At 39.9% G+C, this 19,732-nt stretch overlaps 1 long non-coding RNA gene across 1 annotated transcript; it reads left to right on the top strand.

The window, feature by feature from the left end:
* Positions 1 to 2,231: 2,231 nt before the first annotated feature.
* Positions 2,232 to 19,256, top strand: LOC146493718 (uncharacterized). Its single transcript, XR_014871799.1, has 2 exons — positions 2,232 to 15,966; positions 16,491 to 19,256. It is a non-coding gene; the product is annotated as an uncharacterized LOC146493718 (long non-coding RNA).
* The last annotated feature ends 476 nt before the right edge of the window (positions 19,257 to 19,732 follow it).

The raw sequence follows: 19,732 nt of genomic DNA on the forward strand, positions 1-19,732 counted from the left end.
TTTTTTTTGCTGGGAGTTTGCAACCCTATTAGTTAGGTTGCTTAATATTTCTGCTAAGTACTCTTTAAAATACCAGAATAGGGAGGATGGAGTAGGTTTAAGTTTATTAGATTGATCAGTGTTGCTGAACTATGAAATATTTTGGGCGCAGTGTATTTTTTACATACAGGTATAACAGAATAGCTTTAGTGTTGTTATTTATTTAAACTTGAGTATAAACTTATACAAAATGCAGCAAGATATTAAAAAAACGTTTTATTGATTAAAAAACACACTATATCGGATTCATATCGGTATCGGCAGATATCCAAATGTATGATATCGGTATCGGTATCAGACATAAAAAAGTGGTATCGTACCATCTCTAATTATACTATATATGCATATACATACACATACATATACACATGCCTAGATGCACATGCATAAATACATTTGTGTACCTACAGACAAATACTCTCTCATATCACCAAAATAATGACATTCTCATTCTATACAACAGCACATCTAAATACTCATAATGTGAATCAGCAGACAAAATCAATTATACATAATTTTATCAAATCGCTTTCATTTTTATACCCATCAAATATGTATTGCTTATATTTATTCTTAAATTCTGCAACATTTTTACTTAGTTTAATTTCTTTTTCTGATCCATTCCACAGAGTCACTCGATAAATGGACCTGCTTTTAAGAGTGCTGAGAACACATGGCTGCTTTCAGTTGCATTTTCCTCTATATTTTTCCCTCTCTATTCTTAATTAAATTTAGAATATTACTTAGATGCATATTATTTCTTGCTTTGAACATCACCTGTATGGTTTAAAATGGTACAAAATCCATGAATTTCATAATTGTGATTTTAAAAAAAAAGTTATTTGTGCGTTCACAGTTCCAAACATTATGCATTAACCTATTTGCTCTTTTTTGCACTGTGCATATTTTTATAGCTTTCTTGTAAGTGTATAAATTTATATACACATTTCACAGAAAAAAGAATGTTTGTATTATCTGCAAAAAGCCAGGAAACTAAACAGCAGTGACGTTTGTAGGGTAACTGAAGTTGGGCTAGCTAGTATACAACAATGTGCTACATGGTGGCTATCGACACAGCTATGTTAGCATAATATAAACAGTGAAGCGGGAGGATGAACGCTAACTTTTCTCCACTCAATAAAAGTTAAAATGAGGGTTCCTGATGGTTAGGAACAAATTCAATCTCATGTCAGGATGCTGTGAATGGACAATACTTCAGTCAGGAGAACAACTGAGATAATCCATCCACAATACGAGGTTAGTCATTAATATACTGCTGCGTGTACTGGGCTATAGTTATATCGTAAGGTTTTAAAAACTGAGCTTTAAAATGAATAGTGGCAATAAAAACAGAGAGGCTGACAGTCATCACCCTGGAAGCAGGGTTCATACGTCCGGATTCTAAGGTAAGGGATGCTCATGTACATAACAGTCAGTTGGAACAGTCAGTGTAATTGGAACACGGACACTTAAAAACGTATTAATGCAGACACCATCTCGATACAGAAAATCACAGAAATAAAGTACAACTGTTATTTCCTGTGTCCTTGATCATCTATATCTTGGTTCTGGGGCTCCCATAGTGTAGAAAAAACAACAACAACAAAAAAACGGAACATAATTATGTCAATATCACTGCTTGACTTGGTGGCATTCAGAAGTGTGTTTTTAAAATTTCCGTTGTTTATATTTGTTTAAAAAAAGTAAACTTCACTTTCAGTGTACTTAAAGTAATTTCTGATGTGTGTTAAGTTATTCCCAAAGTTCAGGCCACAACCAACTTTCTCTCCTACATTATAAGTGCTCAAAACCACTTTCCCTACTCACAGTCATAAACTCCCCTGTGTATAAGATAAACACATTTGCACATACAGACATATGCAGGCCTTCACTGTGACAGCTGTTGCAAGTATTCACATACAGTACATGGTATTTACATGAACGTGCAAATCTATAAACACGCAAATGCCAAAACACACAAAACGCGCCCCCCCCCCCCCCCCCCCCCCCCCCCCCCCCGCTAGGCGTCTAAATAAAAACCCGCCAACCACACCGGATGTGCATCATCGGTTGTCATGGCCACCAAGAAATATTCCTCAGGGTTGTCAAGGCAACAGCTTGGGGAACTCTTCGCCAGCCTGTCACTCGTCTTGGGAGAAAAGAGTGGATGAATGGCCATCACTATATATATATGTGTGTATTTATATCAGTGGTCTGAATGACAGTAATCAGTGGGAGAGTTGTAGTCTTTTAAAATGAAATGTGAATGGATGAGTGGATGAAGCACCAAAGCAGCCAAAGTGAAATGGGCATTATGTAAGAATTCATGATTACTTTGTGTCGTGACACAAACACGCACATACACAGTGTAAAGTCTAATCTTTATATGTATGGGAATGTGTGTGTGTGTGTGTGTGTGTGTGTGTGTGTATGAGAGAGACAGAGACGAGAAAGAGTCATAAATCAGCATGTTTATGCATGTGAGGGTGATACTCGTATCGAACCAACCGCCACTCAAGCTGACATAGACAAGGGATAAGGGAAAATAGGACCCAGTTGCCATGGTGATGCAATCAGCTTTCTGTCGAAGCGTTCGTCTCCTGGGTGCAGTCAACATTCGATACTACCTGCATGATAAACATATATGAGCACACACGCAGGCGCGCGCACACACACACACACACACACACACACACACAGGACATTGTGAATTCAAGATGTGCTTTACATTCATTGGTTTGTGTTTATGACACATCACACTCGCAGAGGAAAATTCTCATGTTGTCCCTAAAATCCAGTTTTTGACTCATTTTTGCATCGTTGTCACTCAAAAAGAGAGCAACGCACTTTGCGTATTTCCACTGAAAATACATTATTGCTCTTTCCGCTGCTTTCTGTCATGTTCAACATCTTTCTCCTCGTCCTCCTCTGTTTCTGTCCCTCATTCTTTTCCTCCTGCCCTATATTCCTACTCTAATCTGGTCCAGTCAGACTTCTTGTCTGACTTCAGTAATCTTGTCAGGACAGATGGCCCACACACACACACACATTCTCTCTCTCCCTTTTTGATACACATTTACTGCACATTTGCTCTTTATGTGACCCAGATCACCCTGAAACTCACGTTGCATCACATTTCCTGCTGTCAGAAACTTGGATCTCAAAGCCCGCCCCACACTAAACAACCCAGTCATGTGACCTCTTTCAGGGCTGCTGGCTTTCAACAGGTCAGAAGAGCAGCAAATCAATTCAGCCTTGGATGTCTATCGACTAAAGCAATATAGTCCAGATTGTGTCTTTAAATGGAACGTTAACACCAGATTCTGTCTTCAGTACTCTCAAACTCTAAAAAAGATTTAAATTTCAGAGAAATGCAAACTTAATTGCGGGGTTTACAAGCTTTGTTTGATGTGGTCCCTTTAGTTATTCATGGCATCTCAAAGTCATGTTCTTAGGAAATCTTTTGTTCAAAGTGTTGTCAATGTGTAAGGAAGAGGTCAGGACAGAAGTACAACAGTGAGTGTCTACAGCCATGCGTAAAACAGGAGGCTCTGTCATGGGTTTGGGGCTGCATTTCAGACCATCTGGAAAACATCTAATTGGCAGCAGCTTAGTTCATCAACACAATACTGAAATGCACCGACAGTGCAGTAAAAGCCTGGACAGAAAAACACACAATGGAACACCAGTCATAGATAGGCTTCTCTAGGGTTCATTGTCCATGCAGAGTTTTCTGCCTTGTGCACCACGATATTTATACGCATGTATGCATTTCTCAATAAATTGCTGAACCTACATCACATGTTCCTGAAATAAATGATGAGTAACTCAAAACCTTTGCACAGTTTTGTTGCATTTGCAAACCTCTAAAGAAATTTTCCTTTGATGGTAATCAGTCAGCGTTATTTAAGCAAAGGTGAAAAACTTAAGACCACATGCTCCTTTCAAGTATATAAAAACAAATTAAGCTTTACACATGTGAAACGGACACATAGCTGTCTTAATAAATTGGAGCACATAGTTAAAATCCCACTTACCTTCTGCAAAAGACACAAAAGACAGGCTTTTATTCACTCAGTAAAGAAGTAGTGAGTCTGACACTACTGCTCTTCTGCAATTGTCCGCCTTTAGCATCAGCTTTCTTTTTTGTGCCAATCTTTTAGCTAACCTATCAGCCGGCAGGCACAGTGGAGTGTGTGTTCAGTTTGGGGTGTGCACAGGATCTCATCACTGTGCAGAACACACAATGGAGACTTAATTAATTCTCAGTTACTGAAACTCTAAATTGATATGCAGCTGAATTTGGCCTGAAGGCCTTAAATTTGACACATGTGGTCTGAATGGTTCTATATAAGAAGGACGAGAAGTGAGAGGAAAAAAAGTTCATAAACAGGCAACTTTAGTCAAAGATGACACATGAAAACTAACTAACTAACGAAGTATTTGACCTAGCTGATGGATGACAGACTATTAGTCTCTTGGCATTGCTGTCCGGATACAACCAGTCAATCACTGGATCCTTTCCATTGTCTCTGGTGTGTTACTAATCAGCCGGTCAGTTCCAGTAAAAGACCTCATGTTAAACCAGTAACAAACCCGCTGTAAAGAACTGCATTGCATTGATTACCTTCGTGTGTGAACAATTCTGCAACCTTAGCACCTGAGAAAATGCAGCACTCTGAACACACTCCAAAATCCATCTCTCCACTACTCCAAGGTCACACTGCCTGGCTCTCTCTAACCTTAAGGGAAGGGTTTGGATTGGAGGGTAGGAGGGGAGATGAAAGCAAGAGCAAGCATAGAGGGAGAAGTTGAAAACAGATGAAAGAAGAGTACGAGAGGATGGCCTTTACCGTGAACTGTCATGGATCAGCACCTGCATGTTAAGATGAACAGGTCAGTGGAGCAGAAAGAAAGCAAGAAAGCAAGAGCTACAGGAGGCATGTCTGGATCTTAGTGAATATGTAGCTGTGCTACATTGCTTTGTGATGGTTACTACCTGCTGAAATCCTTGTTTACAGTGTAATCATAGACTGTATATAAAAAATGGGCCTAGATCTCACCTGCTGGGTTTTGTCTTGGGATGAAGCTTAAAGCTGAGCATTTTTAAATTGTGGCCAGCTTGTTGTGAAAGCAGGCATAATGTGCCAGGGCATATCCGATGGGACACCTCAAACTTGATTTTCATAAATGATATTTCTGTAAAGGAGTGCAGTGGATGTTTTTCTACAGACTTTTATACAATATAAATCATAATCAAGTAGACTGAATGCAGATTTAAAGCATTTACATTGAGCTTAATCTGTTTTGTATAGGCTGAAATGTCCTCATAAGTTACTGAAAGTGCAACACTGGGTCACTGGGATGTTACTTAGCCATGTTTGTTTCTACGGAAACAGCCTAAGGCACCATTGATGATAAGGGAGTATCTTCAACCTTTACCGAATTCTGTGTTTTGGAGAACCAAAAGAACTGAGCGATTTGACGTTTGGACCACTCCTTTCATTTTCCATTTCTATTAGCAGGACCTGAAAATAATAAGCCCAGTTGCTGCAATTTTCAGTGTGTTTTGGCAGGGGTCAACTCCAGGCGTCGAGAGCCGGTCTCCTGCAGGTTTTAGATATGTCCTTGATCCAACACAACTGATTTAAATGGCTAACGTACCTCCTCAACATGTCTTGAAGTTCTCCAGAGGCCTGGTAATGAACTAATCATGTGATTCAGGTGTGTAGACCCAGGGTGAGATCTATATTCTGCAGGACACCGGCTCTCAAGGCCTGGAGTTGGCCATTAGATCTAGAACAAATTTCATACAAACCTGTTCTTCCATCACAGTCCACACCTAAACAAAAGGCCAGTTTATAATTTAACTGAATGGTCTGCTAGCATGCAAATACTAACCCCAGTAAACACGAGGAAGTGCCCTACATCAACAGGACATTTAGACAGATGGCCTTGTTCACAGCTCGGCTAATGCTGGCTAAAAGGATGAAAACATATGAGGCTGTCATTCATGTAAGTGGGATAGGTTTCCATTTAAAACCCACACCCTGTCTCCACCCACACAGGTGTGTTCACCTTTTCTCCATGTGGGCACGTGCAAAATGTGACTGACTGACTCTAGCTCCCTCTTTATCCTTTTAGGATTTTATTTAGCTTTTAGAGATTTGTGGTAATGCAGAAGTTTGATATGTGAAAGACGGGCATTGCCAAGAATAAAAAATCAAATCACTCAGTCAATTAATAAATGGAAATCACAAAAATGCTCAGAGACACTGCAAAAAACAACATTGTTACAGACTGATAAAGTCACCTTGCTGCTAAAGGTGATTCTACAACCTGCTCAGTTTATCATGGGACTGTAGAGTCCTGTGAAAGTCCCCCTATGACTGAATAGGGGACAGTTAAACCTGTGTAAAGGTACTTTACACAGGTTTAACCACCTGTTATTCACATTTAATGTTTCATTATATTTAATGACACATTCATTTTTTAATAAAATAATTATTACTATCCCTCTGGTCAATATTCCCTTATTATTATTACTCTTACTATTATTCCATGCTCTTTTTCTTTTATTTCTTTTAACATTATTTTATGTATTTCTGACTTAGCATGCTAATGAGAGCGCTATGTGACAAGGTCAGCCTTTTACTGATTATTAATTGACCTCAGAGGATAATTAATCCGCTGCTTAAAATGGGCAGCAGCCGTGCATATTCATTAATTTATTTGTCATTGTTTTTTATTTCTTCTTTATTTTAACAGTTTTGGACTTTCAGCCCACCTTGAGTATAATTTAGGTCTAACAGCAGAAACACTCAAAGGACTTAGGTGAGAGTGACTTTTAAGTGGTGCTGTAAATATATTATGTTGGTACATGGCTTTTTAGCCTTGACATATGTGAACATCACATTTTGGCTGTCTAGACCAAAATACTAAATTTTGCTCTACAAGGGCCTGATATGGACTTACGAGGACATTATACTGTCACTGTTTGATCGAAATTTAATGTGAATGTCCTCATATGTGGATCTCAAACCACCTGCAACTCAACACCTCAAAGACCAAGGAACTGGTTGTGGACTTTGGGAGGTCCAGAGCAGGTCCACTGCCGGTTCAGATAGAGGGGGAGGAGGTGGAGGTGCAAGTACCTCGGGCTGTGGGTGGACAACAAACTGGACTGGTCATGCAACACAGAGCACCTGTACAAAAAAGCCCAAAGCCGACTGTACTTCCTCAGGAGGCTGAGGTCTTTTAACATCTGCAGGAAGCTCCTGAGGATGTTTTACCAATCAGTGGTTGCTGGAGTACTTTTCTATGCTGTGGTGTGCTGGGGGAGCAGCACAGCGAAGAAGGACTCATCCAGGCTGGAAAAACTGATCAGGAAAGCTAGCTCTGTGGTCGGCATGAAGCTGGACACTCTGGTGACAGTGGCAGAGAAAAGGACACTAAAGAAACTGCTGGACATTATGGACAATGCTGGGCATCCTCTGCACACGGCCATAAACAACCAGAAAAGTCTGTTGGTTCTTGTCTTTGGGAGAAGCAACCTGTCACTCAACAGACTTAAAAACTCCTTTGTCCCACACGCCATCAGACTGTTTAACTCCTCTCTGGAGGGGAGAGGGAGGGGAAACAGGAGGACAAAGGAGGGGGGAACAACTAAGCTGTAGTGCCTCTTCACTTCATTTTTCTCAGAAACACAAATCAGGTTAAAAAAAATCACTTAATTCTTTTCTTTTTCTTTCTTTCTTTTTTTTTTTTTAAACCATCATCAGGTCCCAATCAGCCCAAATAGCAAAGAGAAATTAAAAATGCTCGGTTCGGTTCTTTGGAGGTTAATAGCACAAACTGAGACAGGATACAAAGTCAAACTCAGCCACAGTTCTGTCAGTCCAGCCGAAAGCCTTCTATACATCTGCTGGGAAAACGTTTTGACAGGTAATAAGTGGAAAGCCGTGGGTGCAGTTAATAACATTAACCCTCAAACACACAGGTCGTTTTCCCAATATTATTTCATATCTTCTAGTGACCCAAGGCATGTATGAGGCAGATATAAACCGTATAATAAATCTGAACTACTTGCAACCTTTTCTGAGTTTAAAACAGTGGGTTTCTCATTCAGGAAAATTTTAAATGATTTACACAAAAGAAAAAAAGTCACCCTTAGTTTTTCAGTACAGCCAGAACATAATACTTTGCATTATGTCTTACAGAAACCTGCTGTACCTTCTCAAAAAGAGACACCGACCAAAGCACGAATCAGTCATTCAGCAATCGCTAATCACAGTCACATGCTAGTGACTGGAGTGTGGTTGGCGGCAAAATGTTCATTGGTCCACTGTTTTGCAGCTAGAGCATCTATCAGCTTTTAGAAGTTGCAGAACATCTTCCTCCTTTTCTCCAGCTGTGACCACAGCACTTTCAAAGCTGGCATTTTCCGGGAGATTATGTGGTCAAGAGCTCTTCATGCATCTGCATTTTGCAAGTTTGTCCTGGAAAACTACTTGGCTTTCACAGAAAAAACGGTTGAGGCAGTTAAGGTAGCAATAGGAAGATTCTCTCACCTCATCAGTCTCCTCTGGAGCGCTAATTTTGTTATTGTCTTACTCTGACTGTAGTTTTACATTTTCTGAATCATGACTTTCAAAAAGAAACACTAGTTCTGCATCATCTGTAGCCTCAGGTGCATCTAAATCTGCAGAGCTGCTGTCATCAAAACCCTCAAACATCAAAGACAGTGCTGCGTCGAACTGAATGTGCTTCAGCACAATCACCCACTGATTTTTTTGTTATTGTGTCTGGCTTTAAAGATATTGTAACAATGGTATTCACCACCACTAAAACTTAAAACATTGCCCTCCAGTTACATCCAGCATACACTTTTACATACCTCAGATCACTTACAGCCTTACAGTCTTCCACAGACTGAATGTGAATTTTGCCTGACCCGGAGTCATACACTTAGACTGGAAAAAGCCTTTCTTAATATTATTAGTTATAGGAGATCCCTCTTTAAGACATATTTTTATAAGCAGGCTTTTTCTGTGCCTCCACTTTGAGTTATATCTGTGTTATATTATTTTTGTTTTTAATATTTTTTTTAACGACAAGTTAAACTCTCTGTAGTTGGCAGGTTATTATAGCATTCTTGGTGAAAGTCCAGTTTGGTACTGTGATATTTGTGCTGTTTGCAGATCCTGCCCCCAAGGCTCATGCTAGCAGATCAGAAAAAATAGAGAGCGCAGCTGCGGATAAATGGAATGAATCTGAAGTCAAACATTTTTCACTTCACTGGGATCAAAGATGGCTTTTTCAATCCAGTGCAAGAAGAGGCAAACAGCTGTCTCAAGTGGAAGAGTCTCATTCTGCAGGCAAATGGATCAAAGGATTGATTGTTGGTTCTGCTCTCCAGCTGGCTGTACTGTTTCTGAAGGGAAATTTCCTAATATCTTGGACACTTGTGGCCTTTTAATTCTACTTGGGTCAAGTAGAATTGGGTCGCTTTCATCAGTCCTGGCACCTCATCCCTGATACATGAGCTAAGCATCAGCAGTAAAAACTAATGACAGGTGATGGATGCTAAAGCAATTTTATCCCCTTAACACCTATAATATTCAATACATCAGTTTTGGTGAGTTTTGGAGGTAATTTGTGAGGTCAGACACTGATGTCGGATGAAAAGGCCTGACCCGCAATCTCCACTCTAATTCATTCTAAAGGCGTTCTCTCAGGCTGGGGTCGGGACTCTGTGCAGGCCAGTCAAGTTCTTCCACACCAAACTTGCTCATCCATGTCAAACTGTTCCCACAAAGTTGGAAGCATAAAACTGTCCAAAATGTCTTGGTATGCTGAACATTAATAGTTCCTTTTACTGGATCTAAGGGGCCGAGTCCAACTCCTAAAAAACAACCCCACACCATAATCCCCCCTCCACCAAACTTTACATTTGGGATAGTGCATTCAGATGAGCAACCGCCAAGCTCAGACTCATCCATCGGATTACCAGATGGAAAAGTGTGATTTGTCTCCACTCCAGCGTCCAGTGGAGGTGTGCATCCATAGTGCTCATACACAGACCGGGACAAAGCACAAGTGGCATCCTACCTCCTGGCTCTTCCTCTACCCAGACGGCATCTTTGCCAAAACCAAACTGTGTATTTCTAGTGAGGACATGTTTGAAGCTGCTTATCTCCTGCTGTGTGCTCCATGTGACACTGACAGCTTCAGACAATGCCCCAGCTCTCCCAAAGCTTTCTGAATCTCATGTGCAAAAACCGCTCAAGGGACAAGTTCACGCTTGAATACTGAGTGAGATACGCCTAGAAACTTTCCTGTAATATATCAATCAGGCTCCGAACATTATGGAGATAGTACATCTCCCAGGATGCTATGAACAAACAGAGATGTGGAGATGGAAGACCACCTGAGCTACGGTTCTCATGCATCTTGAACAGAATTCAGTTAAAGAATAGATTAGAATACACATACGAGGATTACTGGGTTTATGCATGATTTATGACCTCCCCCCTCCAAAAAACTCACAAAACAAAAACAAAACACACTCATTGTGGATCTGCTGATGAAGATGATGATGTACGACACTACGCATTTTCAAACCTGATAATCAATCATCTGATTATGCACAGGTCATAAATCCACTGATCAGTTGCTTATAAGAAAGAAAATGGTGTTGGGAGACGGGAAGAGCAAAGATACATTTCTGCTTGGGTAAAATCATAATCACTCATCTGTCTTGGCACCCCATCCCCCATGCACAAGCTATATCATCCACTGAAATTCTCACACAAAACAAACACGCACAAACAGACACATACACTGGGGGGGTGGTGGTGGTGGGGTTCTAGCATGCAAAAAGGGAGGGGAAAATGGCACAGCAATGGAGGAAAATTGTACAGATTTGGTGAAATTTGTAGGTGGCGACTGAAAGAGAAAGACTGCGAGGGTATTTTGGAAAGACGGATTATGCTGAGAATGGGAAACAGAGAAGGAGAAACGCAGAAGCATGTAGACAGGCAGCAAAAGAGAGGTGGGGGGAGTTCATATTGTGGAAGGGGGGGGTGGCAGTGGTGGATGGTGGGAGACTAGGCTACATGACGTTTGTTTCCATGGTGATGGTCTCTCAGTCTCCCACACGTAGGGAGATGGTGCTTTAATGTGTGTCTGTGCACGTGTCGATGTCTGCATATGTGTGTGTGTGTGTAATGGCATTTTGGTCAATAAAGAACCAAGCTCTTGTTGTTGACATAGTGGGCATTATATTGATACTGCATTAAAACCACGGCTATGAATGGTCCCAGCTAGCAGTCTGAAACAGCTTTGCACAGTATCTTAACACACACACGCTTGCTGGATGAAGCGCTTCACACAAACCAACGTACAGGATACAGTCTGAATCCAAATAAGGGGAGCTTTTATGCCTGGGTTTTGCCAGGGTGAGAGCTTCTCCTGCCCATTCTGAGCTCTCGCCACCTTACTCTTGCATTTTATGGATCACTTTTTATCAACTGACTTCTCTAGCCGTGTTGTATTTGGGATGGTTTGGATAGAAATGCTGTATTTATGGTAATTAAATAAAGTGGGAAAATAAGAGACAGCCACCAAATCCCCACCATTTTCCACAGGACTGCAGTGATGATCGGCTGCGATGAATCAGTCTGTTTTTCACCTGTGCTTCTGCCGTCCAGGCTTTTACTCACTGATGGCTGTAATAATGGTTAAAAATAGCACTGAGGGGGTTGATGCCTTGCCATTTGGCACGGAAATGCTATAGCAAGGTGGCAGGCTTTTAACTTTATTGGGCATAAATGTATCCAAGAGCTGCAGCTCAGGTGCGGATTGGACACAAGGGTTAAAGTGCAGGGTAGCCTTGAGATGTCTACGCAGGATGTTGTGCACAAACAATGTGTTTACGAGAGATGTGATTGCGCCCGTGTTGGAGAAAACAGGCTGATATCTGTGTGGGGCGTGACCGGCATGGCGAGAGGATTCGACTGTCGCGCCGATCTGGAGGAAGGAGGAGGGAGAGGAGGAAGGGAGGGGAAGTGGCTTGGGAATGCTGCAGAATCTTGAAGCCAACGTCGCCATCTGGTGTCAGATGAAAGTCAGGGCAATAATGAGAAAATGTAAAACATCAGAGAAAATGTTATATTGAGTGCTGAAAAATAGTGCACAACTACAAAACTAATCTCGATATTTATAGATATACACGATATAATAATATTATTTAGCAATGTGAACAGACGCATTGGATGATTGGCAAGAGAATTCTTGCCAATCATCCACTTTTAGGCAGATAACCACACACTCAATTGAGCATGCAGGGCCGACATCATTCATTCAGGGGATTGGCAGTTTTCCATGCCAACAGTGGAGCAGATAATTCAGGGTACACATCCGTTTCACTCCATTGACTTGATATATCACTACTAGCACCCGAGAATCTGTCTGGCTATGTGCTCGTCTGTCTCACACGTCTCTCACATTGTTAACATTTTTTCCATCTCTTTCAATCAGGCTCTGTCAGACGTGAGATAAAGATATGAAAAATTAGAATTGTGCTCTCCTATTTTTTAGTGAAACAATTTGGGAGAGCACAGCAGAATACCACACAGGGGTCAAAGCTCTCACTTGAAAGCTGCAAAGTGATTCACCTAAGATTTATGAGGCAAATAAGTTTTTGTACCGGTGTCATGACCATGAAATGAACAAAAGTGACCCTCTGAGGTCTAAGTCACCAAAGGTGGCAACCCTAATGTTAACCCTATATCTCCCTATATGAGAAAGATGAAACTGACTTTTTTTCTGTTGTAACTTTTGTATTTTTAACGTATATAGTTTTTGAGGTGTGCAAGTTAGAATGATAAAAAGAAAAATGTTTGGGAGAACAATTTAACTGAAAACAACAATTACTTTTTTTTTTTAATTATCAAATGTAAAATACATTTGATAATTGAAATACATTTCATAATTGAACTGAACCTGCTTTATTGTTTAAGAAAATGTTAAATAATAAAGCAGGTTCAGTTCAATTCTTTTTATTTATACAGCACAAAATTGCAATAAAAGTCACTTCAAGGCTCTTTATATCATAAGGTGATCTAAACAATAATACAGAGAAAGCCCCATAAGAGGACCCCTTATGAGCAAGGGCTTGATGACAGTGGGAAGCAAAAACTCCCTTTCAACAGGAAGAAACCTCTGGCAAAACCATGCTAAGGGAGGGGCAGCCATCCAGATTGGGGGTGGGTGGAGACACACTGTGGAAGAAAGCCAGAGTTTAAGATCAAGATAAGACTGGAGACAGTTATCATTAAAAGTCATAGTATCACCTAAAACCCTCTATAGGGCATTCAGTGAAATACTTTATGTTGAAAATGTAACATTTCCAACATAGAGTGGAGAGAGTATGAGAAGACATGAGAATTAGATTTTTACCTCTGTGATTTCGTTCAATAATTATTTCAAATATGATTACCATATATGGTTCTTTGCCACACACAGGGTTAGGGATCTATGTGATCTATGAGGGTTTTTCGAGTCTTTCAGCAGATTGTTTTGATTTTGGCTCTTTATGCATTAGTTTTATGGCCCAAAGGAAAGCAAAATAAAAGAAAATAGTTTTAGGCCTCAGGTGGCCACAAACCTAATCTCCAAAACACCTAAACTTAGCTTGCTGTATTTGTGTATTATCCAGTTGTCTGCTAATATGTTAGTGTGATTAAGGCACAATACATCAATAATGCGTTATTATCTGTAGACATAAATCAATAGATTCTCTTGATATTATACTCTCAGTATGAAAACATTTAAATATTTAAGAAAGTGCAATCAGTTGGCTACAGCTGTGGCAAAGCTCAGGTGTTTGTCTATGAATTATTCTTTTATCTTGTTGCCTTGGATACTTTACATATTGTATTTTTAAGACTATTATATTGACATTTTTAAGCCCAATAACAGACAATTGCTCAAGTTTAGAGTGACTTTTATATTCCTGTTTGAACTGTTTAGCAAACTGATTTTTGTTTCGTTCTATTGTAGTTTTACAAAAGAGCATAGTTACTTATGAGAAGCTTGAATAAAGTCAAGAAAAGTTATTTTTATTTGAAGAGTTTAAGGTAAAGTTATCTGTCTGCAGCTTTCAAGATGGAAACTCACAAGAAGGAGAAAACTTTTGAGATTTAAAACAATCACAAAAACTTGAAAGATGATAGATAGATGCTAATGCTGGTACACTTATTAATGAACTGAATAAACATGAAAAGCAAACCATCCTTTAAGGGTTAACTTTTCATATCATTGTAACAGGTTCAAAGAAGGTTCAAAGCTAGAGGAGCAAAGCCACACTGTGACCACTAGAGGGTGCTTGAAGTTAATTCATCAATTTAAAAAAATAAATCCACCTGAAGTCAGACGCCTACTTCGTATCGGGAACAGTGCTTTTAGTGCCAAAAATCGCCACTTTTCTAACCCGTTTGGTTAAGAAATGGCATAAAAAACGCCGTTTAATTATTCAAAACGCCGAAAAAAAAACGGCGTTCTGTTCCGACAAACGGCGCTTTTTACGTCACTCGGATGGTGCCCTGAACGCACCATCCGAGTGACATAAAAAGCGGCGTTCAAAGACAGACGGAAAAGCCGTTTTTTACGTCACTCGGCAGAAAACGCCGTTTTTATGCATCTTTGAACGGCGTATTTTTTTACGGCGTTCTGTGCCAGCTGTAACGGCGTTTAAAACGGCGTTTTATTGAAATTATGCAGGGCACTCCCCATGGTTCCCTCATCCAATTACTTTCAACTCATTTCACCCAATCAAAGAAGAGGAAGTGCAGACCAGATCACACTAATGCATCACCGATTCACCTTGCTGCTAAGTGATTCCCTATTCAGTACCAGTGCTTGTCACAGTATTCACTTGTATTATAATACCACTATGCATTTTGATGTGTTTAAAGCATGATCGAGCAAACAAACGACAGAATACTTTTTCTGAAACCTTAACTGTGTTACCTGTTATGGCAGCTAACAGGAAATGAGCAGAGCAAGCTCTGCTCATTTCTGAGCTTCTTTCTTATTTTCCTCTTTACTTTTCTTAAGCTTTAACTTATGTCTTAGCAATCAGATTCTGCCATCATGCATTACCGCTTCGTGCTAGTTATGTTGACTTTTCTCTTCTTCTGTCTCCTCTTTTTTTCACCCGTATTAGGACACTCGGCGCATGGCTCCTTTGTTTACATTAGGGATCAGCTGTTAGCGCTGCGCCCTGCAGCTGCGCTACCGGTGTTCCAGATCTACTGGCGTTTAGATCAACTGGCGTTGGTCGAACAGATGTGTGGCAGAATTGCGTTTCAGGAGCTGCTACCGACAAACCAGCAAAAAAAACGCCAAATGTGTCATCTGTGACACTTGTGAGGTTATCTCAAACACACTCCGTCAGTCTTGATGCTGTTGAACAACAAAATGTTTAAAAATGTGGCGAGTTTACCTGGTGATTGTCTCATGCGCGATGCGATCGCAAAAACAGCAAACAAGTAACACCACGCCGATGTTGTTCACAGGACAGCAAAAGTAAACGATCGGGAGACTCTTGCCGTCGTTATCGTTCCCCTCGCACGTTTTATTTCTCCGGTTTCAGCGTTTTTCCTTCACAACTAAAGCGAGCAGTTTACTTTGTGCACTAATATGGACTTGAGTCAACCAGCGCCACCTCTGGCCAAGTGCCACAGCCTACAGCCAGATCAACTTGTGACACATCTGCAGCACGTTTGAATTCGTTTCATGCACAACACATTTGTACCTTTCAATTGTCTCTGTTCTACATTGACTCTACAGTCAATGGTTTTAACCTGAGGTGTTCTTCAGTAAACTGGACTACCCGACAGAAGGACCCGCTGCACTTTTTCGGTAAGTTAAACGTTTTTGTAAGCTAATCCGTATCTACCGTCTTTAGCTAGCTCCTGAAACCTAGCTAGCTAAAATGAGCACTCGGCTTGTCAGGGTTTGTTTAGCTGTGCAGGTGAATGAATTTACTGAAGAAATCAAGAGAAACGCCCCGGGCTGCTCAGTCACTAATTACTATTACTGTACTTTTATTACAAGTATTATACTGTAAAAGCAACAGGCTGCACCTTGCTTCAGCTCCTGTGCAGAGCTGAATATTAAATATGTGCAAACAACAGCATGTTTTCAGTCTCTTGCCACATCTGTAAAGACAGTAACAATTTTTAAAAAAAGCTTGTACTTCAGTAACTCCTCATTAATCAGGAACTATGGATTAAAGTACTGTAGTGTACTGTAATACTGAAAAAAATGTAAGAGAAGAACTTCAAATCCTGAGTGTGTGAGGACAGAAGAATCGGCTTTATTTCAATATTGAGGGATAAAATTTATATCTGAGTTTGATGGTTCTGTTGTCTTTGTGATTACAGGAGCTGCCCTCAGATTCAGACCTCAGCACCATCGAGTGACAGCAGACAGATCATCCAACATGTTAACTGCAAAATGAACTGATGAAAACAGTACAAAGGTTAAAGTACCACACGTGCTGTAGTGAAAGCTGCAGCTGTTTTATTGATAAAGTTAAAGACAAAAAACAAAAGGATTAAACACTCATGTAACACTATATATCAGCATTAACAGGACCTCAGTTTGGTGTTTCACAAAGCTGCTGATCTCAGACCTGCACAGCTTCCGTTTTAAACACTTGTACTCAGCTGCATGAAGAGCATATGAGATTTTCTTTGACACAATTAAATAAAACCTGATGAAGGTCAAAGGTCGTCACTTGTATGTTGAACTACAAACTTGTCATCTGGAATTTTTTCAGTTTTTTTTTTTTTTTAAAAACACACACACACACACACACACACACACACACACACAGTGTGTTATTTACCATAAAGTGATTCAGAGTCATTCATACCAGAGTAACCAGAGAGGATCACATATTTTTAAATATATAACTTTCTACAGGACTAAATATAATATCTTTATGTAAAAGTCCGGAGCCTCTGGGGAGTATCTGAGTATTTATAACATTACACAAACCAAAGGTCTCATCACAGTGTTGATGAAATGCTGGGTTTATCCATCTCCTGGGGCAGGCCTACGGAGGAGTGCTGAAGATTTCCCTGTGAGGGAGCTGCTGGTGAAGATCATGAGTCCTGCTTGATCAATGCGACGAGCTTCAGTCTTCCTGGTGTTTCTTAAATGATGCCTCTTACAGCGGGTCAACAGAACTTCTGGCACAGGACAACTGTGATGAAAGAAAGGGAAGAAGTTTCTCCAAACCTCTGGACCCAGGAAACCCAGCTTGGTCCTGATGGTCTCCCTCACTAGTTTCTCTCCAGTGTGAATGTAGCTGTTGATATAATATGGACTCTATTATTAAATGAAAAGAACAAATTAGACTACATTACTGAAACGTTCTGCTGATGTTTTTAAAGTCTCCATGTTACCGGCCGTAGAGATTTAAACAGTTTTAGATCCATTACACTCACAGTCTTATGTTAAAATCTCAAAGGACAGAATTATATTTTTTATATTAACAGTAATTCTGGGCCTCTGTAGAGTGTGCAGCTGATCTCATCGCTGTCTGAAAATGGATAAAAAAAACCCATAAGTGTTGAAGACTATTAAGAGTAGCAGGTGTGTAGCATCGCTAACTAGCTAGCAACAAGCCTCCAACACAGTGCGTATGCTAGCGGCTATTCTAGCAAACGAATTAACAACAGAATGACTTTAGAACTATAAGATAAGGTGTGTGTATTTTTTATAACAGTGACATGGTTGTATTTACCTTAATTAAACGAGTTGTCAGTCGTGGTAAACCAGCAAAAAACTCAAGCCGCCAGGCTACGTAAAAAGTGTAGAGGGGTGTGTTTGCGGTCACGTCCAGCGGGTGTGTGGGCGGGAGCGTTAAACAGTCGCTCCACCTCAAGTCACTACTGCGCAGACTCTGGCTCCAAATTTGCAAGATGGCAGCCTCCACAAGCGGGATATTTTGGCTTCATTTTTGCACAATGGTAGGAGGCGTGGTCGCATCGTCCATCTTTTCTATAGTCAATGCTTAAGACCAACACATTAACACAAAATTTACCCAACATTATACATTTTAGGGCCACCAGACCTTGTTTACAAAAAATACACCCTGTTTTTTAAGCGAAAATAAAACAAGATTAAATATTTAATTGTTTAGATAATTTTGACTATTTGTCTAACTAAAGAATGCTGCATGTTGAACTTTAGTGAGAAAGTTTTTTTTCCAAGTGTTTATAAATTTTAAATGGCAGCACATAATCACACCTGTGGTCCTCAGGGGTCAAAAATGTCCCCATCTGATTTGATTGATATGAAGTGGATTTTCCCCCACTTTTAAACAAGTGCACAGACTGCACAAACAAATAACTGCAACTCACCAATAACTGCACTAACTACTATGCCAAACTTGGCCTATGGCATCAATTAGTACTCAAATATACAAAAACCATCAAGTTACAGTCAAAATACATCAAAATCATTCAAGCTGCGCTCAACAGAAAGTTTTGCCTCATGCCCACCCTACCTTTCTGCTCATCAACATCAGGTGCGGTGAACAGGTGAGTGCAACCACATTTATCATCTACCACACCCATGAGACACGCCCCACACCCGTGCACCAATACAGTGAGTCCATTTAAATCAACCCACTTAGTCAAAAAAGGAACAACTCATATGGCTCCTACAGGTAAGCCTCAAATTTAATTTTTAAATAGACAAGACACCACATTACAATATTTTATTTTACAAAAGTCAGTGTCTTTTAGTTCAAAGTTTGTCTGGCATCTCTTGTACATCTTGAAAATAAATAAATGAATAAATAATAAAAAAAAAAAACACACACTCTATGCAGTGTACTATAATTGAACATAAACAACAATCTTTCAAAAGAATATTTCTAGATGAATTGTCATTTGAACTATTTCCTGGAAAAACTCTGAACAAATTCAAATTCAAATTTTATTTGTCACACACACACACAACCATACACAGTATGACATGGGGGTGAAATGCTTGTAGCTGCGCAATGCCCGACCATTAAATGACAGAAAAAAAGTTTTACAGTATTACAGTATTTACAATTTACTACAAAATTTACAAATTAACTTAGGAATTTACAGTAAAAATAAAAATAAAAATAAATAAAAATGTGAAAACAGCAGAGAGAGATTATAAAGATTATAAATTATAGGAAATTATAGGAAATGTGTGGTGGTGCGTGTGGTGATGTGATGTGTGTGAGAGTCCAGTCTTATAGTGATGTGTGTGGGAGAGTACAGTCCTACACCTGGTTCAGGGCCCGAATAGCCTGGGGGAAGAAGCTCCTCCTTATTCTCTCTGTTTTGGCCTTAACACCACTTATTTTGCATGGCTTGATGCATGCATACCCTAGTTGTCTTAACTGGACTATAAATATAACTATATACACAATGAACAGTCATTTGTAAAAACACTTTTAAAATGTAAAATCTTTAAGAAGCCTGAGTGCGAGGAGCAATCCCCTTTAAGAACACTTACAATAACAACTTCATCCCAAAAGGCCACAGGTTTTAACCACAGCTTCCCAGCATCAGTTCATGTATGCAGCTACACCTTTCCAAATCCCAGGGATCCTTTTAATGCATTGTTCATA

The sequence above is a fragment of the Neolamprologus multifasciatus genome, chromosome 22 (assembly GCF_963576455.1).
Source record: "Neolamprologus multifasciatus chromosome 22, fNeoMul1.2, whole genome shotgun sequence".
Classification (NCBI taxonomy): Eukaryota; Metazoa; Chordata; class Actinopteri; order Cichliformes; family Cichlidae; genus Neolamprologus; species Neolamprologus multifasciatus.